The following is a 19,477-nucleotide window of genomic DNA, read 5'->3' as shown; positions in this document are numbered from 1 at the left end:
AGTTGCAATCAGAACAATGATGATTAAGTCCAAGGAGTGGACTTTAAAAGAAATGCTAAAACACAATGCAGAGAAAGAGAAATACTTAGGAAATAAACAGGAGAAATGGAAGTAGAAAAAAAAGATTAAAAAGTAACAACCCAAGAAATAGGAAAAAGTTAGAATTGTTTGAGTATAGGGCTTCCTGGGTATTAATGGATAGGGCTGTGTCAAGATGACAGAATTGGCTCTTAACTGTATGAAAAACAACAACACTTAGAAATTCAAACTCAAACCAAGCTGAGAAACCTCAACTATGAGATTGACACAAATCCAAAAGATAACATACTCTGTGAGGAGACCGAAAGAAAACAACCATTCTAATACATTGTCATTGGAAATGCAAATGGTACAACACTAATGGAGGGGAATTTGGCAATATCTAAAAATAATGAATGCATATTTGCTCATTGACAGAGCAATTCCCGCTTCTAGGATTCTATGCCAAAGATGTACTAGCAATAAATAAGAAAAAGACTTATGCAGAGGGATATTTGTTCAAAGACTGCCTTGAATAGCAAATCATTGGAAAAAACCCAAAAGTCCATCAGTAGGACACTGGACAAATCAAAAGCATGATACATCCACATGAAGGAGTACTATTCAGATGTAGAAAAGAAATGAAGATGTCCATATGCTTATTATGAAGTGATCTCTAGAATATAGAGATCACTGTATTTTTAAATGAGAAACATAAATAGTATGTTGTCACCATTTAATATTTACTTATATATTTTTTAAATTTAATTTTTATTTTATAGTTGATTTACAATGTTTTGTTAGTTTCAGGTGTACAGCAAAGTGATTCAGTTCATTTTCAGATTCTTTTCCCATATGGGTTATTACAGAATATTGAGCTGGGCTATACAATAGGTCCTTGTTGATTATTTTATATAAAGTAGTGTGTACACGTTAATCCCAATCTCCTGATTTATCTCTCCCCCGACCTTTCCCCTTTGGTAACCATAAATTTGTTTTTGAAGTCTGTGAGTCTGTTTCTGTTTTGTAAATAAGTTCATTTGTGTCATTTTTTTAGATTCCACATATAAGTATTATCATATGATATTTGTATTTCTCTGACTTCACTTAGTATAATAATCTCTCGGTCCACGCATCTTGCTGCAAATGGCATTATTTCATTCTTTTTTGTGGCTAATATTCCATTGTATATATGTACCACATCTTCTTTATCCATTCCTCTGTTGATGGACATTTAGACTGCCTCCATGTCTTTGCTGCTGTAAATAGTGCTGCAGTGAACATTGGGGTGCATGTTTCTATTCAAATTACGGTTTTCTCCGGATATATGCCCATGAGTGGGATTGCTAGATCATATGGTAGTTCTAGTATTTGTTTTTTAAGGAGCCTCCATACTGTACTCCATAATGGTTGTACCAATTTATATTCCCACCAACAGTGTAGGAGGGTTCCCTTTTCTCCACATCCTCTCCAGCATTTATTGTCTGTAGACTTTGATGATGGCCATTCTGACCAGTGTGAGGTGATAACCTCATTGTAGTTTTGATTTGCATTTCTATGATAATTAGCAAAGTTGAGCATCTTTTCATGTGCTTTTTGGGCATCTGTATGTCTTCTTTGGAGAAATGTCTATTTTGACCTTCTGCCCACTTCTTGATTGTGTTGATTGGGTTTTTTTTTTTTTTTTGATATTGAGCTGCATGAGCTATTTGTATATTTTGGAGATTAATCCCTTGTTGGTCACTTTGTTTGCAAATATTTTCTCCCATTCTGTGGGTTGTCTTTTTGTTTTGTTTATGGTTTCCTTTGCTATGTAAAAGCTTTTAAGTTTCATTAGGTCCCATTTGTTTATTTTTGTTTTTATTTTCATTACTCTAGGAGGTGGATCCAGAAAGATATTGCTGAGATTTATGTCAAAGAGTGTTCTGCCTGTGTTTTCCTCTAAGAGTTTTATAGTATCCAGTCTTACATTTAGGTCTTTAATCCATTTTGAGTTATTTTTGTGTACAGTGTTAGGGAGTGTTCTAATTTCATTCTTTTGCACATAGCTGTCCAGTTTTCCCAGCACCGCTTATTGAAGAGACTCTCTTTTCTCCATTGTATATTCTTGCTTCCTTTGTCGTAGATTAATTGACCATAGGTGCATGGGTTTATTTTTGGGCTTTCTATCCTGTTCCACTTATCTGTATATCTGTTTTTGTGCCAGTACCATACTGTTTTGATGGCTGTAGCTTTGTAGTATAATCTGAAGTCAGGGAGCCTGATTCCTCCAGCTCCGTTTTTCTTTCTCAGGATTGCTTTGCCTATTCAGGATCTTATGGGTTTCCATACAAATTTAAAAAGGTTTGTTCTAGTTCTATGAAAAATGCCATTGGTAATTTAATAGGGATTGCATTGAATCTGTAGATTGCCTTGGATAGTATAGTCATTTTGACAATATTGAGTCTTCCCATCCAAGAACTTGGTATAACTTTCCATCTATTTGTATCGTCTTCAATTTCTTTCATCAGCATCTTATAGTTTTCAAAGTACAGGTCTTTTGCCTCCTTAGGTAGGTTTATTCCTAGGTATTTTATTATTTTTGATGCAGTGGTAAATGGGATTGTTCCCTTAATGTCTCTTTCTGATCTTTTGTTGTTAGTGTATAGAAATGCAAGAGATTTCCATGTATTAATTTTGTATCCTGCAACTTTACCAAGTTTGTTTATGAGCTCTAGTAGTTCTCTGGTAGCATCTTTAGGATTTTCTGTATATAGTATCATGTCATCTGCAAACGGTGACAGTTTTACTTCTTTTCAAATTTGGATTCCTTTTATTACTTTTTCTTCTCTGATTCCTGTGATTAGAGGACTTCCAAAGCTATGTTGAATAAAAGTGGTAAGAGTGAACATTCTTGTCTTGTTCCTGATCTTAGAGGAAATGCTTTCAGCTTTTCACCATTGAGTATGATGTTACCTGTGGGTTTGTCATATATGGCCTTTATTATGTTGAGGTAGGTTCCCTTTGTGCCCACTTTCTGGAGGCTTTTTTTCGTTAATGGGTGCTGAATTTTGTCAAAACCATTTTCTGCTTCTATTGAGATGATCATATGGTTTTTATTCTTCAGTTTGTTAGTGTGGTGCATCACACTGATTGATTTGCAGATATTGAAAAATCCTTGCACCCCTGGGATAAATCCCACTTGATTATGGTGTATGATCCTTTTAATGTATTGTTGGATTCGGTTTGCTAGTAATATTTTGTTGAGGATTTTTGCATCTATGTTCATTAGTGATATTGGCCTATAAGTCTCTTTTTTTTGTGATATCTTTGTCTGGTTTTGGTATCAGGGTGATACCTCATAGAATGAGTTTGAGAGTGTTCCTTCCCCTGCAATATTTTGGAATAGTTTCAGAAGTATAGGTGTTAACTCTTCTCTAAATGTTTGATAGAATTCGCCTGTGAAGCCATCTGGTCCTGGAGTTTTGGTTGTTGGGAGTTTTAAAATCACAGTTTCAATTTCAGTGCTTGTGATTGGTGTATTCATATTTTCTATTCTTGGTTCAGTTTGGGAGATTGTACCTTTCTAAGAATTTGCCCATTTCTTCTAGGTTGTACATTTTATTGGCATATAGTTGCTTGTAGTAGTCTTTTATGATCCTTTGTATTTCTGTGATGTCAGCTGTAACTTGTCCTTTTTCATTTCTAATGTTATTGATTTGAGCCCTCTTTTTTTCTTGATGATTCTGGCTAAAGGTTTGTCAATGTTGTTTATTTTTTCAAAGAACCATCTTTTAGTTTCACTGATCTTTTCTGTTGTTTTCTTCATCTCTATTTAATTTATTTCTGCTCTGATATTTATGATTTCTTTCCTTCTACTAACTTTGAGTTTTGCTTATTCTTCTTTCTCTAGTTGCTTTAGGTGTAAGGTTAGATTGTTTATTTGGGATTTTTCTTGTTTCCTGAGGTAAGATTGTATGGCTATAAACTTCCCTTTTGAGAACTGCTTTTGCCACATCCCATAAGTTTTGGATTGTTGTGTTTTCATTGTCATTTGTCTCTAGGTATTTTTTAAAATTTCCTCTTTGATTTCTTCAGTGATCCATTGGTTGTTTAGTAGCATATTGTTTAGCCTCCGTGTGTTTGTGGTTTTTACAGTTTTTTTTCTTGTAGTTGATTTCTAATCTCATAGCATTGCAGTCAGAAAAGATGCTTGATATGATTTCAGTTTTCTTAAATTTATCAAGGCTTGCTTTATGGCCCAGCATTTGATCTATCCTAGAGAATATTCCACGTGCACTTGGAAGAATGTGTATTCTGCTGCTTTTGCATGGAATGCTCTATAAATATCAAGTCCATCTGGTCTAATGTGGCATTTAAGGCCTGTGTTGCCTTATTGATTTTGTGTCTGGATGATCTGTCCATTGATGTAAGTGGGGAGTTAAAGTCCCCCAGTATTATTGTCTTACTCTCGACTTTCCCATTTATGGCTGTTAGCATTTGGCTTATATATTGAGGTGGTCTTATGTTGGGTGCATATGTATTTACAATTTACAATTATTACATCATCTTCTTGGATTGATCACTTGATCATTATGTAGTATCCTTCTTTGTCTCTTGTAACAGTCTTTATTTTAAAGTCTATTTTGTCTAATATGAGTATTGCTACTCTAGCTTTCTTTTGATTTTCATTTGCATGGAATACCTTTTTCCATCCCCTCACTTTCACTCTCTATGTGTCCCTAGATCTGAAGTGGGTCTCTTATAGACAGCACATATATGGGTCTTGTTTTTGTATTCATTCAGCCAGTCTATGTCTTTTGGTTGGAGCACTTATTCGTTTATGTTTAAGGTAATTATCGATATGTATGTTCTTATTGCCATTTTGTTAATTGTTTTGGATTTGTTTTTGTAGGTCTTTTTTCTTCCCTTCCTCTTTTGTTCTCTTTTGTGATTTGATGACTGTTGTGTTTGGATTGCTTTTTCATTTTTCGTGTGTGTGTATCTATTGTAGATTTTTGGTTTGTGGTTACCATGAGGTTTTGATATAGCAGTCTATGTATATACAAGGTTGTTTTAAGTAGCTGGTCTCTTAATTTCAAATGCATTTCCAATATCCCACATTTGTTTTCTCTTCTCAGGATTGCTGGTTTTGATATCATATTTGTGTGTGGATGATTTCCTACTTTTACTGTATATTTGCCCTTACTGGTGAGCTTTCCTGTTCATAATTTTCTTGTTTCTAGTTATGGCCTTTTCTTTTCTGCCTAGAGAAGTTGTTCTAGCATTTGTTGCAAAGCTGGTCTGGTTGTGCTGAATTCTGTTAGCTTTTGCTTGTCTGTAAAGCTGTTGATTTCTCTGTTAAATCTGAGTGAGAGCTTTGATGGGTAGAGTATTCTTGCTTGTAGGTTTTTCCCTTTCATCACTTTATTTTTTTTAAAATTTATTTAATTAATTTATTTTTGGCTGCATTGGGTCATCGTTGCTGCACGCAGGCTTTCTCTAGTTGCAGCAAGCGGGGGCTACCCTTCATTGTGGTGCACAGGCTTCTCATTGCAGTGGCTTCTCCTATTGCGGAGCATGGGCTCTAGGCAAGCAGGCTTCAGTAGTTGTGGCATGCAGGCTCAGTAGTTGTGGTGCACGGGCTTAGTTGCTCCACGGCATGTGGGATCTTCCCGGACGAGGGCTCAAACCCATGTCCCCTGCATTAGCAGGCGAATTCTTAACCATTGCACCACCAGGGAAGTTCCCTTTCATCACTTTAAATATATTGTGCCACTCCCTTCTGGCCTGCAGATTTTCTGCTGAGAAATCAGCTAATAACCTTATGGGAGTTCCCTTGTATGTTATTTGTCACTTTTCCCTTGTTGCTTTTAATATTTTTTCTTTGTCTTTAATTTTTGTCAGTTTGATTACTGTTTGTCTCAGTGTGTTCCTCCTTGCGTTTATCCTGTCTGGGACTCTCTGCACTTTTTGGACTTGGGTGACTGTTTCCTTTTCCATGTTAGGGAAGTTTTCAGCTATTTTCTCTCCCAATATTTTCTCAGGTCTTTTTTCCCCCTCTCCTTTCGGGCCCCCTATAATGCAAATATTGGTGCATCTAATGTTGCCCCAGAGGTCTTTTAGACTGTCCTCATTTCTTTTAATTCTTTTTTCTTTATTCTGTTTTGCAGCAGTGATTTCCACCAATCTGTCTTCCAGCTCACTTATTTGTTCTTCTGCCTCATTTATTCTGCTATTGATTCCTTCTAGTGTATTTTTCATTTTGGTTATTGTATCTCTGTTTGTTCTTTAAAGCTTCCAGCTCTTTATTAAACATTTCTTGTATTCTCTCGGTCTGTGCCTCCATTCTTTTTCCAAGATCTTGGATCATCTTTACTATCATTACTCTGAACTCTTTTTCAGGTAGTTGCCTATCTCCACTTCATTTAGCTGTTCTTCTTTATCTTGTTCTTTCATCTGGAACATATTTCTCTGCCGTCTCATTGTGCCTAACTTTTTGTGTTTGTGGTCTCCGTTCCTCAGGCTGCAGGGTTTTAGTTCTTCTTGCTTCTGGTGTCTGCCCCCTGGTGGGTGAGATTGGTCCAGGGGCTTGTGCAGGCTTCCTGGTGGGAAGGCCTGGTGCCTACTCACTGGTAGGTGGAGCTGGGTCTTGTCACTCTGGTGATGGGACAGGGCCATGTCAAGGGGTGTGTTTGTGTTTATAGGTGGCTTTTGGCTCAGGACAACTTTAGGCAGCCTGTCTGCTGATGGATGGATGTACTCACCCTGTTGGTTGTTTGGCCTGAGGCATCCCTACACTGGAGCCTGCAGGCTGCTGGGTGGGGCCAGGTCTCGGTGCCAAAATGGTAACCCCCAGGAGAGCTCACGCAGATGAATATTCCCTGGGGCCTCCGCCACCAGTGTCTTTGCCCCCCCAGTGAGCCACAGCCAACCCTCGCCTCCCCAGTAGACCCTCTAAGACCCATAGGTAGGTCTGGCCCAGGCTTCTATGAAGGCACTACTTTGTCCTGGGTCCCAGTGCACATGAAACCTTGTGTGTGCCCTCCAAGAGTGGAGTGTCTGTTTCCCCCAGTCCCGTGGAGCTCCTGCACTCAAGCCCTGCTGGCCTTCAAAGCCAAATGCTCTGGGGGCTCCTCCTCCCGATGCCCGACCCCCAGACTGGGGAGCCCGATGTGGGGCTCAGAACTCTCACTCCTGTGGGAGAACCTCTGCCATATAATTATTTTCCAGTTTGTGGATTGCCCACCTGGCAGGTATGAGATTTGATTATACTGTGAAAGCACCCCTCCTAGTATTTCACTGTGGCTTCTTCTTTGGCTTTATGTGCAGAATATCTTTTTTGGTAGGTTCAAGTCTTTTTTGTTGATGGCTGTATAGTGGTCAACTGTGATTTTGGTGTTTTCATGAGAGGAGTTGAGCTCGAGTCCTTCTACTCTGCCATCTTGCCTCTTCCACTAAATGAAATATCTACTTACACATTTTTAAAAGTTGGAAAGATGAACCACACACACACACAAATTATTACTTAAAGACTGGAGGCTGAAAGGAACAGCCATACTTCTTTGAATATACCTTGGCAGTTTGGTTTGGGAACTATGTAAATATTTTACATAGTTATAAAACAAAATAAGTTTTACAATTGGTTCTTTTTCTTTGAAGTAACATGAAATCAGCTTTAGTGTGGCTCAAATTGGATGCAGAACCTTACAGTGTGGGACAATTCTAAATGACTTCAAAACCCTGCATTTTTGACTATACATTCCAAAAGAGATATATTTTAAGGATAAAAAGGACTCCCCTCAAAAATCTTTAACTACTTCTAGTACTCATATTGCTGATGGTCATATTGTTACTCTCTCTTATACTGTTGCATTTGTATCTTGATGTTGATGTTTGTGAGAGTTGATGTCATTGAGAATTCATATTAACAGCAGGGTTGAAAGGAGATGCAAATACACAAAGTTAGGTAAAAACTCTGTCATAATCCTAAATTTGAGTTGGACCTATCAGTAAGAACTCATGGTGTGTGTTACCTCTAAATCCAAAAGAATACATATTCACAGCTCTATCTACCAAAAAGGTTTAGAAACAAATGACCAATCCAATAGCAATGATTCTTCTGTGGTCCAGATTGTGCTTTCTAAATACCAGTTCCACTAAAAGAAACCAGAGATCCTGGAAGAAATTACTGATTCTAGATCTGGAGCAGGAAATGTAGAAAATGAGCTTGGACTATTTCATCCTAATAGAAAGCAAGGAAGCTAGCAAATGCTATAAATTTCTTGTCAAAGAGTTTGGAAGCCAAGCTGAATAAGCTTTTACTGTCTATAAGTAATAGATTGAGTTCATAATGATACTGAAAAAAGAAAAAAAAAAACCTCATTGGTCATCTTTGGAGAATATTAGGGAGACCAACTGATTATTTTAAAAACTAATAACTAGGGACTTCCCTGGTGGCGGTGTGGTTGAGAATCTGCCTGCAAATGCAAGGAACATGGGTTCAAGCCCTGGTCCGGGAAGATCCCACATGTCGTGGAGCAACTAAAGCCCATGCACCACAACTACTGAGGCTGCGCTCTAGAGCCTGTGAGCCACAACTACTGAGCCCGCGTGCCTAGAGCCCGAGCTCTGCAACAGGAGAAGCCACTGCAATGAGAAGCCCATGCACCACAACGAAGAGTAGCCCCTGCTCACTGCAACTAGAGAAAGCCTGCACGCAGCAACAAAGACCCAACAACGAAGACCCAATGCAGCCAAAAATAATTAAATAATTTATTTTAAAAAACAAAACACTAGTAACTAAAGGAAAGAATCAGTCATTTATTCTGAAAGAGTCAAAGATTTGTTCTGTTTTTTCTGTGATTTGTATTGCAGGGTTACTAAGTAGTTGATGGGAGTAGTTTTTCTTTATAGACATATTCCAGCTATTACGGGAAGAAGAAATGATAGGATTTGAATATTATCATTTTGCAACCACTAATGATCTAAGCAATGGTTATTGCTGATAACGTCTTAAAAATAGAAACCACCTTCATAGTTATGGAAGTATACAATACCACCTTTGAAGTAGGCTTGTCCCCCAGATCAAATCTGAATCTTATCAATCTACCAGATCTCTGAATTTAGAGGCAATAGGAGATACAGATGTGAAATGTTAAATAATACCACAGGGATGCAATCAGCCAAATCCAGACTGGGGAAATCTGTAAGACAGCTGATCTCATTTCAGCAACAAAACCAAAAAATTTTTTTTCAAGGAAAAAGAAAAAAATAGAGGTGGAAGCTATATGCCAAAACAAAATAGAACAAAACAAAACTTGAGACATTTCAACCAGTCTCAAAATATGGATCCTGTATAGATCTTGATTCAAGCAAACAGCCCATTAAAAAATTAGAAGGCTTTTAGGGAAATGTGAATATTGACTGACTATTTGTTGATAAATATGAATTATTATTTTAGGTGTCATAATGATATTGTGATCATTTTAAGTGGTTTGACCTTTAAGGAGGTACACAGAAATATTTACAGAAGAAGTTACATGATGTCAGGGATTTGCTTCACAGTAATCTTTTGGGAAGGGGAGAGCTTGTGGTTGTAGATGAATAGGATGAGCCATGTATTGATAAATATTGAAGTTGGATATCCTATTTCTAAATATGTTTGAAATTTTCTATAATAAAACTAAGAAGGCAAAAGAGGAGGGAGTGATCAACAGTAACAAATACTTCAGAGAAGTAGCATCGAGACTGCCACATGTCCCTTGTATTTAGCAACTCAACTGGTGCCCATGGCAAGTACAGTCCCATTGGAGTGCATTGAGAGTGGAACACAGATTAAGGAGGTAAGGAGTGAGAGGAAAACAGGAAGTGCTGAAGAAAAATCCAGAAGCTTGGCTACAGGGAGAGGAAGATGGAAAGTGGAGAGAGGGTTTTTCTTCTTTCTATTCTTTCCTTTTTTTAAGACTGTAGAGACTCTTGAGGATATTGCTGTTGTGGAAGAGCCAGTAAAGAAAAAGAGTAGAAAAAAACCTATAAGCATAAGGCAGAGAGAAGATCCCGAAAATGTTGGAGTGAATGGGATGCATAGCATAGGCAGGGGGTGAGTTTTACATTTGAGCAGTGACACCTTTTTCTGGTGTAACAGAGGAACAGGAAAGGATGGGGGCAAATATACATAGGTGTGTAGGTTTGGTGAATGAAAGCAGAGAGAACTCTCGATTGATTCTGTTTTCTCAGTGAGGTAGGAGATGAAGTATTCTGCTGAGTGGGAAGTGCTGAAGGGAGCAGAAGGGAGGTGCTGAAGGGAGCAGGTTTCAGTTGGTCACAGAAGAGAACAGGAAGGGCTGATTAGGGAAACAAAGATGGACTCGGGCAGTGTGGAGGACCCAGTTGGGTTGGAGACCAAGATGTTTCAGTGGCATCAGTCTTCAGGGCTGACTTCCTCTGAGAGAGCTTGGCAGCACAAATATGGACAGGGATGAGATGGACAGTTAGTTGGACCCTGGGCTGGAGGCTTGCCATAATATGATGGAAGGACAACAGAATATAGGATTTGGAGATGTGGACAAGACAGTGTTTGATGTTAGACTAAGGATTCTAAGCTGGAGCAGGAAGGAAATGAAAAGAGAAAGAAAGTAGGACTTCCCTGGTGGAGCAGTGGTTAAGAATCCGCCTGCCGATGCAGGAGACATGGGTTCAAGCCCTGGTTTGGGAAGATCCCACATGCCGTGGAGCAGCTAAGCCCGTGTGCCACAACTACTGAAGCCCACGTGCCTAGAGCCCATGCTCCGCAACAAGAGAAGGCACTGCAATAAGAAGCCCACACACCTCAGCGAACAGTAGCCCCTGATCGCCGCAACTAGAGAAAGCCTGCGTGCAGCAACAAAGACCCAACACAGCCAAAAATAAATAAATTAGAAAAAAAAAAGAAGGTAAAGGGATTAGGGGGTTGGAAGGCCCTATAAGATCAAAGAACATTATGAAGACGGTAATTGGGTAAGAGAATTAGTAAATTGTTAGAAAGTGGGATGTGGGCTTCCCTGGTGGCGCAGTGGTTGAGAGTCCGCCTGCCGATGCAGGGGACACGGGTTCATGCCCCGGTCCGAGAAGATCCCACATGCTGCGGAGCGGCTGGGCCTGTGAGCCATGGCCGCTGAGCCTGCGCGTGCGGAGCCTGTGCTCCACAATGGGAGAGGCCACAACGGTGAGAGGCCTGTGTACCGCAAAAAAAAAAAAAAAAAAAAAAAAGTGGGATGTTTGGATTTAACATTTCACAACTGAAATAATTGCAAGTGATTTAAAAAAAAAAAAAGAAAAAAAGGTCCAGGATGTGGTCATGTCTGTAGCTGAAGTCCAGTGAAGTTGTAGTTCACTGGAGATGAGGTAGTCACGGAAATAAAAGGTCAGGGTTCTAGTATGCTGTGTGCTTTGAAGTGGGCCAGGATAATAATGGCAAAATAAGAATAGAGAAGAAGATGGTGATCCAGGTGCTAAAGTCTTCAGTGAATTAGGAAGAGAGATCAAAAGAGGTAAAAGGTGGTACAGACAAGTGGCCTGAGCTTAAAAGAAGCAGGACTTTTTCCTGGAGGGCTGAAGAGCCATGAAACAGCCCTGGAGAGCAAGTAAGAAGCTGACTGTCTGTCTCACTGTTGTGAAATAGAATACGCCATGATGAACAGCTTCTACTTGAGGAAATGGCACGGGAGGTGATGGGTTTGAGACAGGCAGTCAAGGGAGTTTTCAGTGAGAAGGCTGAGAATGGAGGCACATGACTTTACTATGGAATGAGACACGGAGGGCATGGTGGAAACATCTGGAAAAGAGGGGGAGCAGTGAGTGGTTGGTTCAGGTGAAATAAGTACTAATAGAGATTTCTAGAAAATGCTATGAGAGAGACCACCAGAATGAGGAGGAAAGATGAAAAAACTGAATTCCAAACAGGATGCTAATTTTGCAAATTCTAGTGAGGATAGCATGAAGGGAGAGAGGATTAAAACACATTACATTGCCCTCCCCCCACCAAGTTTCATCTTTAAACCACAGTCAGGGAAGGCTTCCCACTGAAGCAGAAACTTCATTGGAGTAGTTTACCTGGCAAACCATGGACCAGGTTGCATTCCTGGCAGCTGGATTAACAAATGAGCAGCCATTTTCACCTAAATGGCTGAAAGCAGGTATCCAGTTAGGAAATGACATGCAGTGAGGCTGGAAAGATCAGTGTATACTTGATTGTGTAGATTTATTTTTATTTTATAAACAGTGACACGTCATTTTGTGAATGAATCAAAATTTAATTTTAGGGAGTTTTTGATGGAAAATGATTTGGAGGGGTCGGGGAGGAGGGACCAACATTTATTGAGGTCATAGTGTGTGCTAGGCATTGTGCTAAATGTTACATACAGTGTTACATACCTTAGTCCACAAAGTCCTCACAGTAAAGTTATGAGTAGATAGTGTTATTCCATTTTATAGAGGAAAAAGGCATAAGAGAGCTTAAATAACCTGCCTGCTGTGCTCAGTGAGAAAGTGGGGAAACTGGGATTCGAACCCAGGTTTGTGTGACCCCCTAACATGTCCTTTTCCACACCAGCATACTAAGCCTAGAGACAGGAAATCCAGTTACAAGGCTAGTTAGATCATCCCGGTGAGAGCCATGATGTTGGCAGTGGCAGAAACAGTGAGCTTGTGCAGGAGAACACAAGTCTGAGAGAGAAAATCAAGCACACGTAATGACCAACTGACTTGACAGGGGAATCAGTGACGATCCTGATGTTTCTGCCTTTGGCATCTGAGTGAAAGAACGGTGGCGCCACTGACTGAGACAGGAAATAGAGGAGGAGCAGCAGGCTTCAGTTGGGGTAGAAAATTAGCATTCTGAGGCACACTCCAACTGAGGCGCCTGAAACTTTCTCAAAGGTAATTGCAAAAACAGCAGCTCAGGGGCAAGAGTGGAGTTAAAACTACAGCTATGACAGTGATCAGCATACAGTTAGTCATTTACTCCAAGGGAGAAAATTATGAATAGACTGTGGATGGAAGATGACAAGGGTGTAACCTTGGAGCTGATGATGTTGCAGGATGAGGAGGAGTACCCAGATCAAAAAGGCAAGAGGGGGCTTCCCTGGTGGCGCAGTGGTTGAGAGTCGCCTGCCGATGCAGGGGACGTGGGTTCGTGCCCCGGTCCGGGAAGATCCCACATGCCGCGGAGCGGCTGGGCCCGTGAGCCATGGCCGCTGAGCCTGCGCGTCCGGAGCCTGTGCTCCGCAACGGGAGAGGCCACAACAGTGAGAGGCCCGCGTACGGCAAAATAAATAAATAAATAAACAAGGCAAGAGGAAGGTGGCGTGGAGCTCAGTGAGCAATTTCAGTGGAGCCTTGGGGACAGTGAGGAGGGAAGACAGTGGACATCGAAAAGACAGACTGCTCTTCCAGCCATTCGGCTGTGAACTGAAGGGCATCCAGTGGTGGCCAGCAGGGAAGGCCGGGCCGAGGAAGGATTTGGTTATTATTCTTTTTGAGAGACTTGAGCACGTTTGTGGCCTGAAGAGAAGGAGCCATTGAAATGTATAGATCAACAGTGGATGGTTTGAAAAATCGAGAACGGTGATACCAGGTGCCCATGAAGGGTTGGGGTGTGGAGAAGAGTCAGGGCACCGGAAAGACTGGAGAAAACAGGTTTCTGGATAGATTTAGGTAATGGTAGCGGAGGGGGAAGCAGAGAATGACAGAAGGTCCCTATTTTCTGGTGAAGTCAGAGACACTTTTACCTCTGATGGGAACTGGGATGTGGCAGGGGGAGCGGGGAGGTTTAGATCAGGTCCTGTGAGAGATGAGACAGGGCCCTGACCCCAGAGGATGTCTGAACTGCACCAATTTGAGGACCTGCTGGAGCTAAATATCAAAGATGCATTTCACAGGCAATGTCTAATTTCAGTTTTACAAGAATGCTAGGAATTGTGGAAAATTGTCGTTGATGAATCTCTTAGGTCTTTAAAAACCTCCTGACTCTGACATTCAGAACTGTCCACAACCTGTCCCCAACTTACCATAGCAGGTTGACAAATTCAGGAGTGGGAGATCTACCACTTGTCTACAATTCTAAACAAAGGGCTCTCAAAGTGTGGCCCCTTGATCAGCATTAGCTGGGACTTAATACAAATGCAAACTCTCTGGGCCCCGCTCCAGAACTTTGCATCAAAAACGCTGGGAGTGAGGCCTGGTAATCTGTGTTGTAATTAACCCTCTACGAGATCCCGATGCTGCTAAAATTTGAAGAGCTGTGCTCTAAACCAATGTGAAGTTCTGTTTCAAATTCTCTATCCTGCAGAGCCGGGGAGGGGGCGTGGGGGGGCAGTTCAGTTATTTCAGGAATCTCTCCTTTCTCTTCAAGGTTGTGTTAGGGACTAGAGAGCTAGTTCAGGATTCAGGTAGGAGAGCGAAAACTACTGTCCCACTTCCCAGCCAGGTTTCGTGATATAATTAGTACCTTACGTGTTCTGCCCAGAGATTTGTACTGTGAACATATTTGAAACCCCGAATTAATCATAACCTTTTGTGGTGATGTACTGGGAACAATGGTTACACTTGGTACTCTTGACAACATTAGGTAGGGTCTTTCTCCTCTTCATAATCTGAACACACATAAAATTTAAAGGAAACGGTAGCAACACCTCCTAAAATTACTAGTGACTTTTGCAAGACTATGCCTGAACATAACCTTCTTTATATTAATAAAAAGAGCAAAGTGAAAATATAAATATTGTTTTGAAAATACTGGAAATCAAGGCTTTTGGTTTTTGCTTTTTTAAAATTCTTGTTGACAATGAGAATTTTCAGAAAGAAATAAGATGGGTAATTATTTTTTAGTTCCTTCTGACAATAATGGTTACCTTGCTAATCTTTATTTTAAACTCATTGGATAACTTAGACTTCTTTAATCATTTAAACAAAGGTGAAGAACGTTATGGTGGAGGCTTTCTCGATAATCGAGTTAGTGGTACCCTCACACTTAAGATCGTGTCTTAGTCTATTCAGGCCGCTATAACAAAATATCACAGACTGGGTGGCTTATAAACAACAAAAATTTACTTCTGACGGTTTTGGAAGCTGGAAAGCCCAAGATTAAGGGCCAGCACGGTCACATTCTGGTGAGGTCTCCTTCCTGGTTCATAGCCAGCACAATGTCCTCACTGATGGAGGGGCCTGGGGAGCTCTGTGGAGGTCTCTTTTAGAAGGGCACTAATCCCATTCACAAGGGCTCCACCCTCACGACCTAATCACCTCCCAAAGGCCCCACCTCCTAATACCATCATGTGTGGGGATTAGGATTTCAACATATGAATTTTGGGGGGATACATTCAGACCATAGCAGATTGCAAATTAAATAACATAAGGAAGAATCCTTAAGTCAGATTTTTAAAGTGGCTTCAATATAATACTTTGTGCATAAAAATAAGTACTGTGTAGCTGATAAAGGATCCCCCCCCAAAAAAAAGGTTTAAAGGAAAACCAAACAACAGGGAAATTTGGCAACACAGACATGCATTTTGTACATTCTACTGACCAAGAATTTATATTTCTAACACAAAGATAATATTAGCAAAGAAAATCTGTATTCCAGGGGAGAATGTGATGCTGGAATTAGCACCCTGAGTGAAATGAATCTAATCTTGATGCCTGTAGCAAAGTCCATATCAATTTACTTTGCATAAGTAATGTGATTACCAAAAAGACAATAGCACTTCACACACTGTTAGAAGAAGCTGTGATTTTGAAGATCAAGACTAAAAAATAAAATTCCTCTACATAGGATTTTAGAAATATTTTAGTTAAATTAAAAAGTATATTTGGAGGAAAATGCAGTCATTGTCAACTCTTTGTGATTTGAAAAACTAATATTCCCGTTAACTTTATGTATGATTTTATTTAAATTTGGGGGAAAGGCTAAAGAAAGAACATAATGTGGCATATTTTTAGAGGTTTGGGCTTCTAAACATTCCCCCAAAGAGTGATTTAGCTCATGAACACCAGATAGCCACATTGCTTATAGAATCTTGAAAAGTTTAAACGATTCTTTCTAGTTTCATTAGCTTAGTTGCCTTACTAAGAGAAAATAAGTACAGTTGATCCTTGAACAACATGGGGGTGAGGTCCACCCACCCCTCTCACAGTTGAAAATCTGAGGACTGCTATCTCTGCCTCAAAACAAAACAAAACAAAAAAAGGAATTTTTGATAAATGACTCACCCAAGGGCAGAAAGCTGAAAGTTTGGATAGAATCAGGACTCAAACCTTAGTTCTTTAGATTCTACATATTGTGATCTCTAATTGAACACAAACTTTTCCCCACACTTAGTTAATTGAAAGATCTGTAAAATGAAAATACAGGTGCAACATGTGTAAATGGACCCACACAGTTCAAACCTGTGTTGTTCAAGGGTCAATTGTAATTGCATGTTAGTGACAGAGGCATTGGAGGGTTTTTGGTTTTGGGGGGTTTTTTGGTCAGAAATTTAAGGCAATATAATTAAAGGCACATTTTTTAAAGCATAGGAGTGCAACTATTTTTAATAGTGAGAGGAGCTTTGTTTCTCACCTTAATTATCAACATATTTTAACCCCTTGTAAGAGAGGTAAAGGAAATAAACTATATGACCCTTGCCTCAATGGATAAAGCGTAGAAATATAACCATGTGTAGTAAATAGTTTTGTTATGGTTGGCTACCGTATAGGCAGTATACGGAAGAGTCCAAATAAATAGTAGAACAAACAATCAGATGTGTCCCAGCCGGGGTGTGGGACAGGGCTTGGAAGATACAGAGTGTAGGTCCTCTACCTCTCCATGTGGAGGCCTCCCATGGGAGATCTTCCCATGTGAATTCCCACCGTTAGCATCATGTCCCTTTTCTCTATATGCCTGACGTCTCCTTCCCTCCAACTTATTGGGGGAAAAGCAAAACACAGATACCCACCTTTGACCGTGTTGCCCCTTTCCAATCCTGTTTATCTTCTGCCTTTTTTTTTTCCTACCAAACTGCAGTTTTACCTCCTACACTGTCTTTTTTTTTTCTTTTAGAAGATGTTGGGTGTAGGAGTTTATTAATTTATTTTATTTATTTTTGCTGTGTTGGTTTCTGTGCCAGGGCTTTCTCTAGTTGTGGCAAGCGGGGGCCACTCTTCATCACGGTGCACGGGCCTCTCACTATCGCGGCCTCTCTTGTTGCGGAGCACAGGCTCCAGACACGCAGGCTCAGTAGTTGTGGCTCACGGGCCCAGTTGCTCCGCGGCATGTGGGATCCTCCCAGACCAGGGCTCGAACCCGTGTCCCCTGCATTAGCAGGAAGACTCTCAACCACTGCGCCAGCAGGGAAGCCCCCTACACTGTCTTTATGCCCATGATCACCACCAAACCTGCTCCTTCAAATTGCCCCGACATCTTTGCCTGTTCCAAGGTCATTTTGCCATTTTCATTTCCTTTCATGACTTTGCTGTTTCAATAATGTTGATTAGTCCCTTGGAAAATTCTTCTTTAAATATATCAAGCTGTTTTTAAGAGAACAGTAAAAAAACTGTATACTTAAGTCTATCCTTGATGATCCTTCTAAACAATCAAAAAAAAGCATTGCCCGAATAAATTCTATTGACTATCAACTCTTACCTTTTATTGTATCTTAGCACATTAAATTTCCCATCCATCAAGAAATGCTGGAATTGATGCTTAGAAATAAAGTATGAACTCTTGGCTGGATTAAAACATTCATTATTCCACTCAGCTTTTCTGTTTGCTGAGGTTTAGGATAATTTTTTTCCTGTACTGTAGTTTAGTGGCTGGACAAGTTATGAGTTGAGTCTTTGGACTTTTTATCATTGCATCTAGTTCAGAAAGTTTCAGTGGATTCCAATTAAACATTGGGTTAATATTTATTTTGGTCCTGGTACAGCTTCACAAGGATTTGGGTTCTTGATACTATTCGCGTATTTGCCAGGTCAGCCCCTTCCTTTAGACCTCAAAGGGCTCGTTTCTTCCACTCGTGTTGATAATATTCTCTAAATCCTTCCTGCACTAGAACTTTTGGTCTCTAAAATGCAATTCCTTTATGTTGACTGGTCAGGTGTATGGCCTGACTTAACCCATGTGTCAGTATGTCGGTATTTGATGTGGATCCTGGACAGCACCCTGGGGTGCAATCATCCAAGAACCTTTCAGGGCACACATTTGATTGATGGAAATCACTGACTTCCTCCGAGTGTATCTTGACATTGTATAATCTGTCCTAGCAGTTTACATACGTCTCAGTCCTCTATAAGCTTTTAACGAAGCAGTGACTCTGAGAACAAAATTTTCTAAGTGACTGAAGGGTGATGACTCTGCACAAATTTGAAAGATAATCTTCAATTTTCAAGCAATACTGTGAAATCAATAAATATCACCTATTTCACATTTACATCCTCTGCCAGGGTTAAAATATAAGATGACTATCTTAGCTGGGTTTTTCCCCCCTCCTAACTACTAGAGAGGAATGATCATTTCAATTTTTCATGAGTAAAAGAAATTGGAAAAATTTTGTTTCTAAGGAAAAACATTGGTTATTACCTTTAAAATGGATTCGTTAAAAATGATTAGGTGTTATAATAAATGTTAAATGTGGCTATATTGTAGATAATGCAACAATAAAAACAGCTTTGTCTTGCTCACTGAGTCCCATTTAGTATGTGTAGAATTTCTACCCTTTCTCTGTAAGACTGTGAGCTCCTTGAGAGTAGACCCATGTTATTCCATCTGTATCCCCATAGGGCTTGGCACCTGCTAAGGCACTTAATAAAATATTGAATTAATACATGGATGAATAATCCCTGGATCTTTTAAAGATGTACATTAAAGACATACTGGAGCAAATATTTAGTTAGTGGTTTTGAGCAGTAAAATTCATAACCATAATTTATAAATATAATAATTAGAAAACTGAGGTTAAGCTCTAAAAATCCTATTAGGAAATATTTAAGCAACTGTAATTTTGGGGAAAAAATCTAAGGCAACCATCCTAGGGGTAGAGTGGCCTCCTAATATTTTTCTTACAAAGTAGGTGATTAGAATTCCAATTAGTTTGTAAGAATGATCCAAAGAGAGGGGCAACCAGAGTGTGTGTCCTTACCCACCCCTTTCACTCAAGGTGGTGAGTATTTCTTCAAGTGATCAAGGGAAGAGGTTCCCGAACAAGCCTGACAGTCGTCCCTTGGTTCACTGTTACATGCAGGAACACTCTTTCTAAAGATACCTCTGGGAAAGTCTGTCTCTTGTGGGAAGTGATTCTCTCCAAAAGAAGGGGGCTCAACTCTTCTCTAAATCATAGTTTATAAAAGAAATTCTTAACTCAAACTAAAGCAGTGGGGAGGGGATAGAGAAGGAAATGCACTAAAGAAGCTTCTCAAAGTAGGTGACGTCCAAGGTGAGGTTTGAAGGACTTAGGTAAAGGGAGAA

The 19,477-nt window shown here is 40.0% G+C and overlaps 1 protein-coding gene across 8 annotated transcripts in view; it reads left to right on the top strand.

Moving 5' to 3' along the window:
• DYNC1I1 (dynein cytoplasmic 1 intermediate chain 1) overlaps positions 1-19,477 on the top strand; it is a 343,604-nt gene that overhangs the window by 269,843 nt on the left and 54,284 nt on the right. The window lies entirely within an intron of this gene.

Source organism: Mesoplodon densirostris, chromosome 9 (assembly GCF_025265405.1).
Source record: "Mesoplodon densirostris isolate mMesDen1 chromosome 9, mMesDen1 primary haplotype, whole genome shotgun sequence".
Taxonomy (NCBI): Eukaryota; Metazoa; Chordata; class Mammalia; order Artiodactyla; family Ziphiidae; genus Mesoplodon; species Mesoplodon densirostris.
This window is presented reverse-complemented; position numbering and strand designations above follow the sequence as displayed.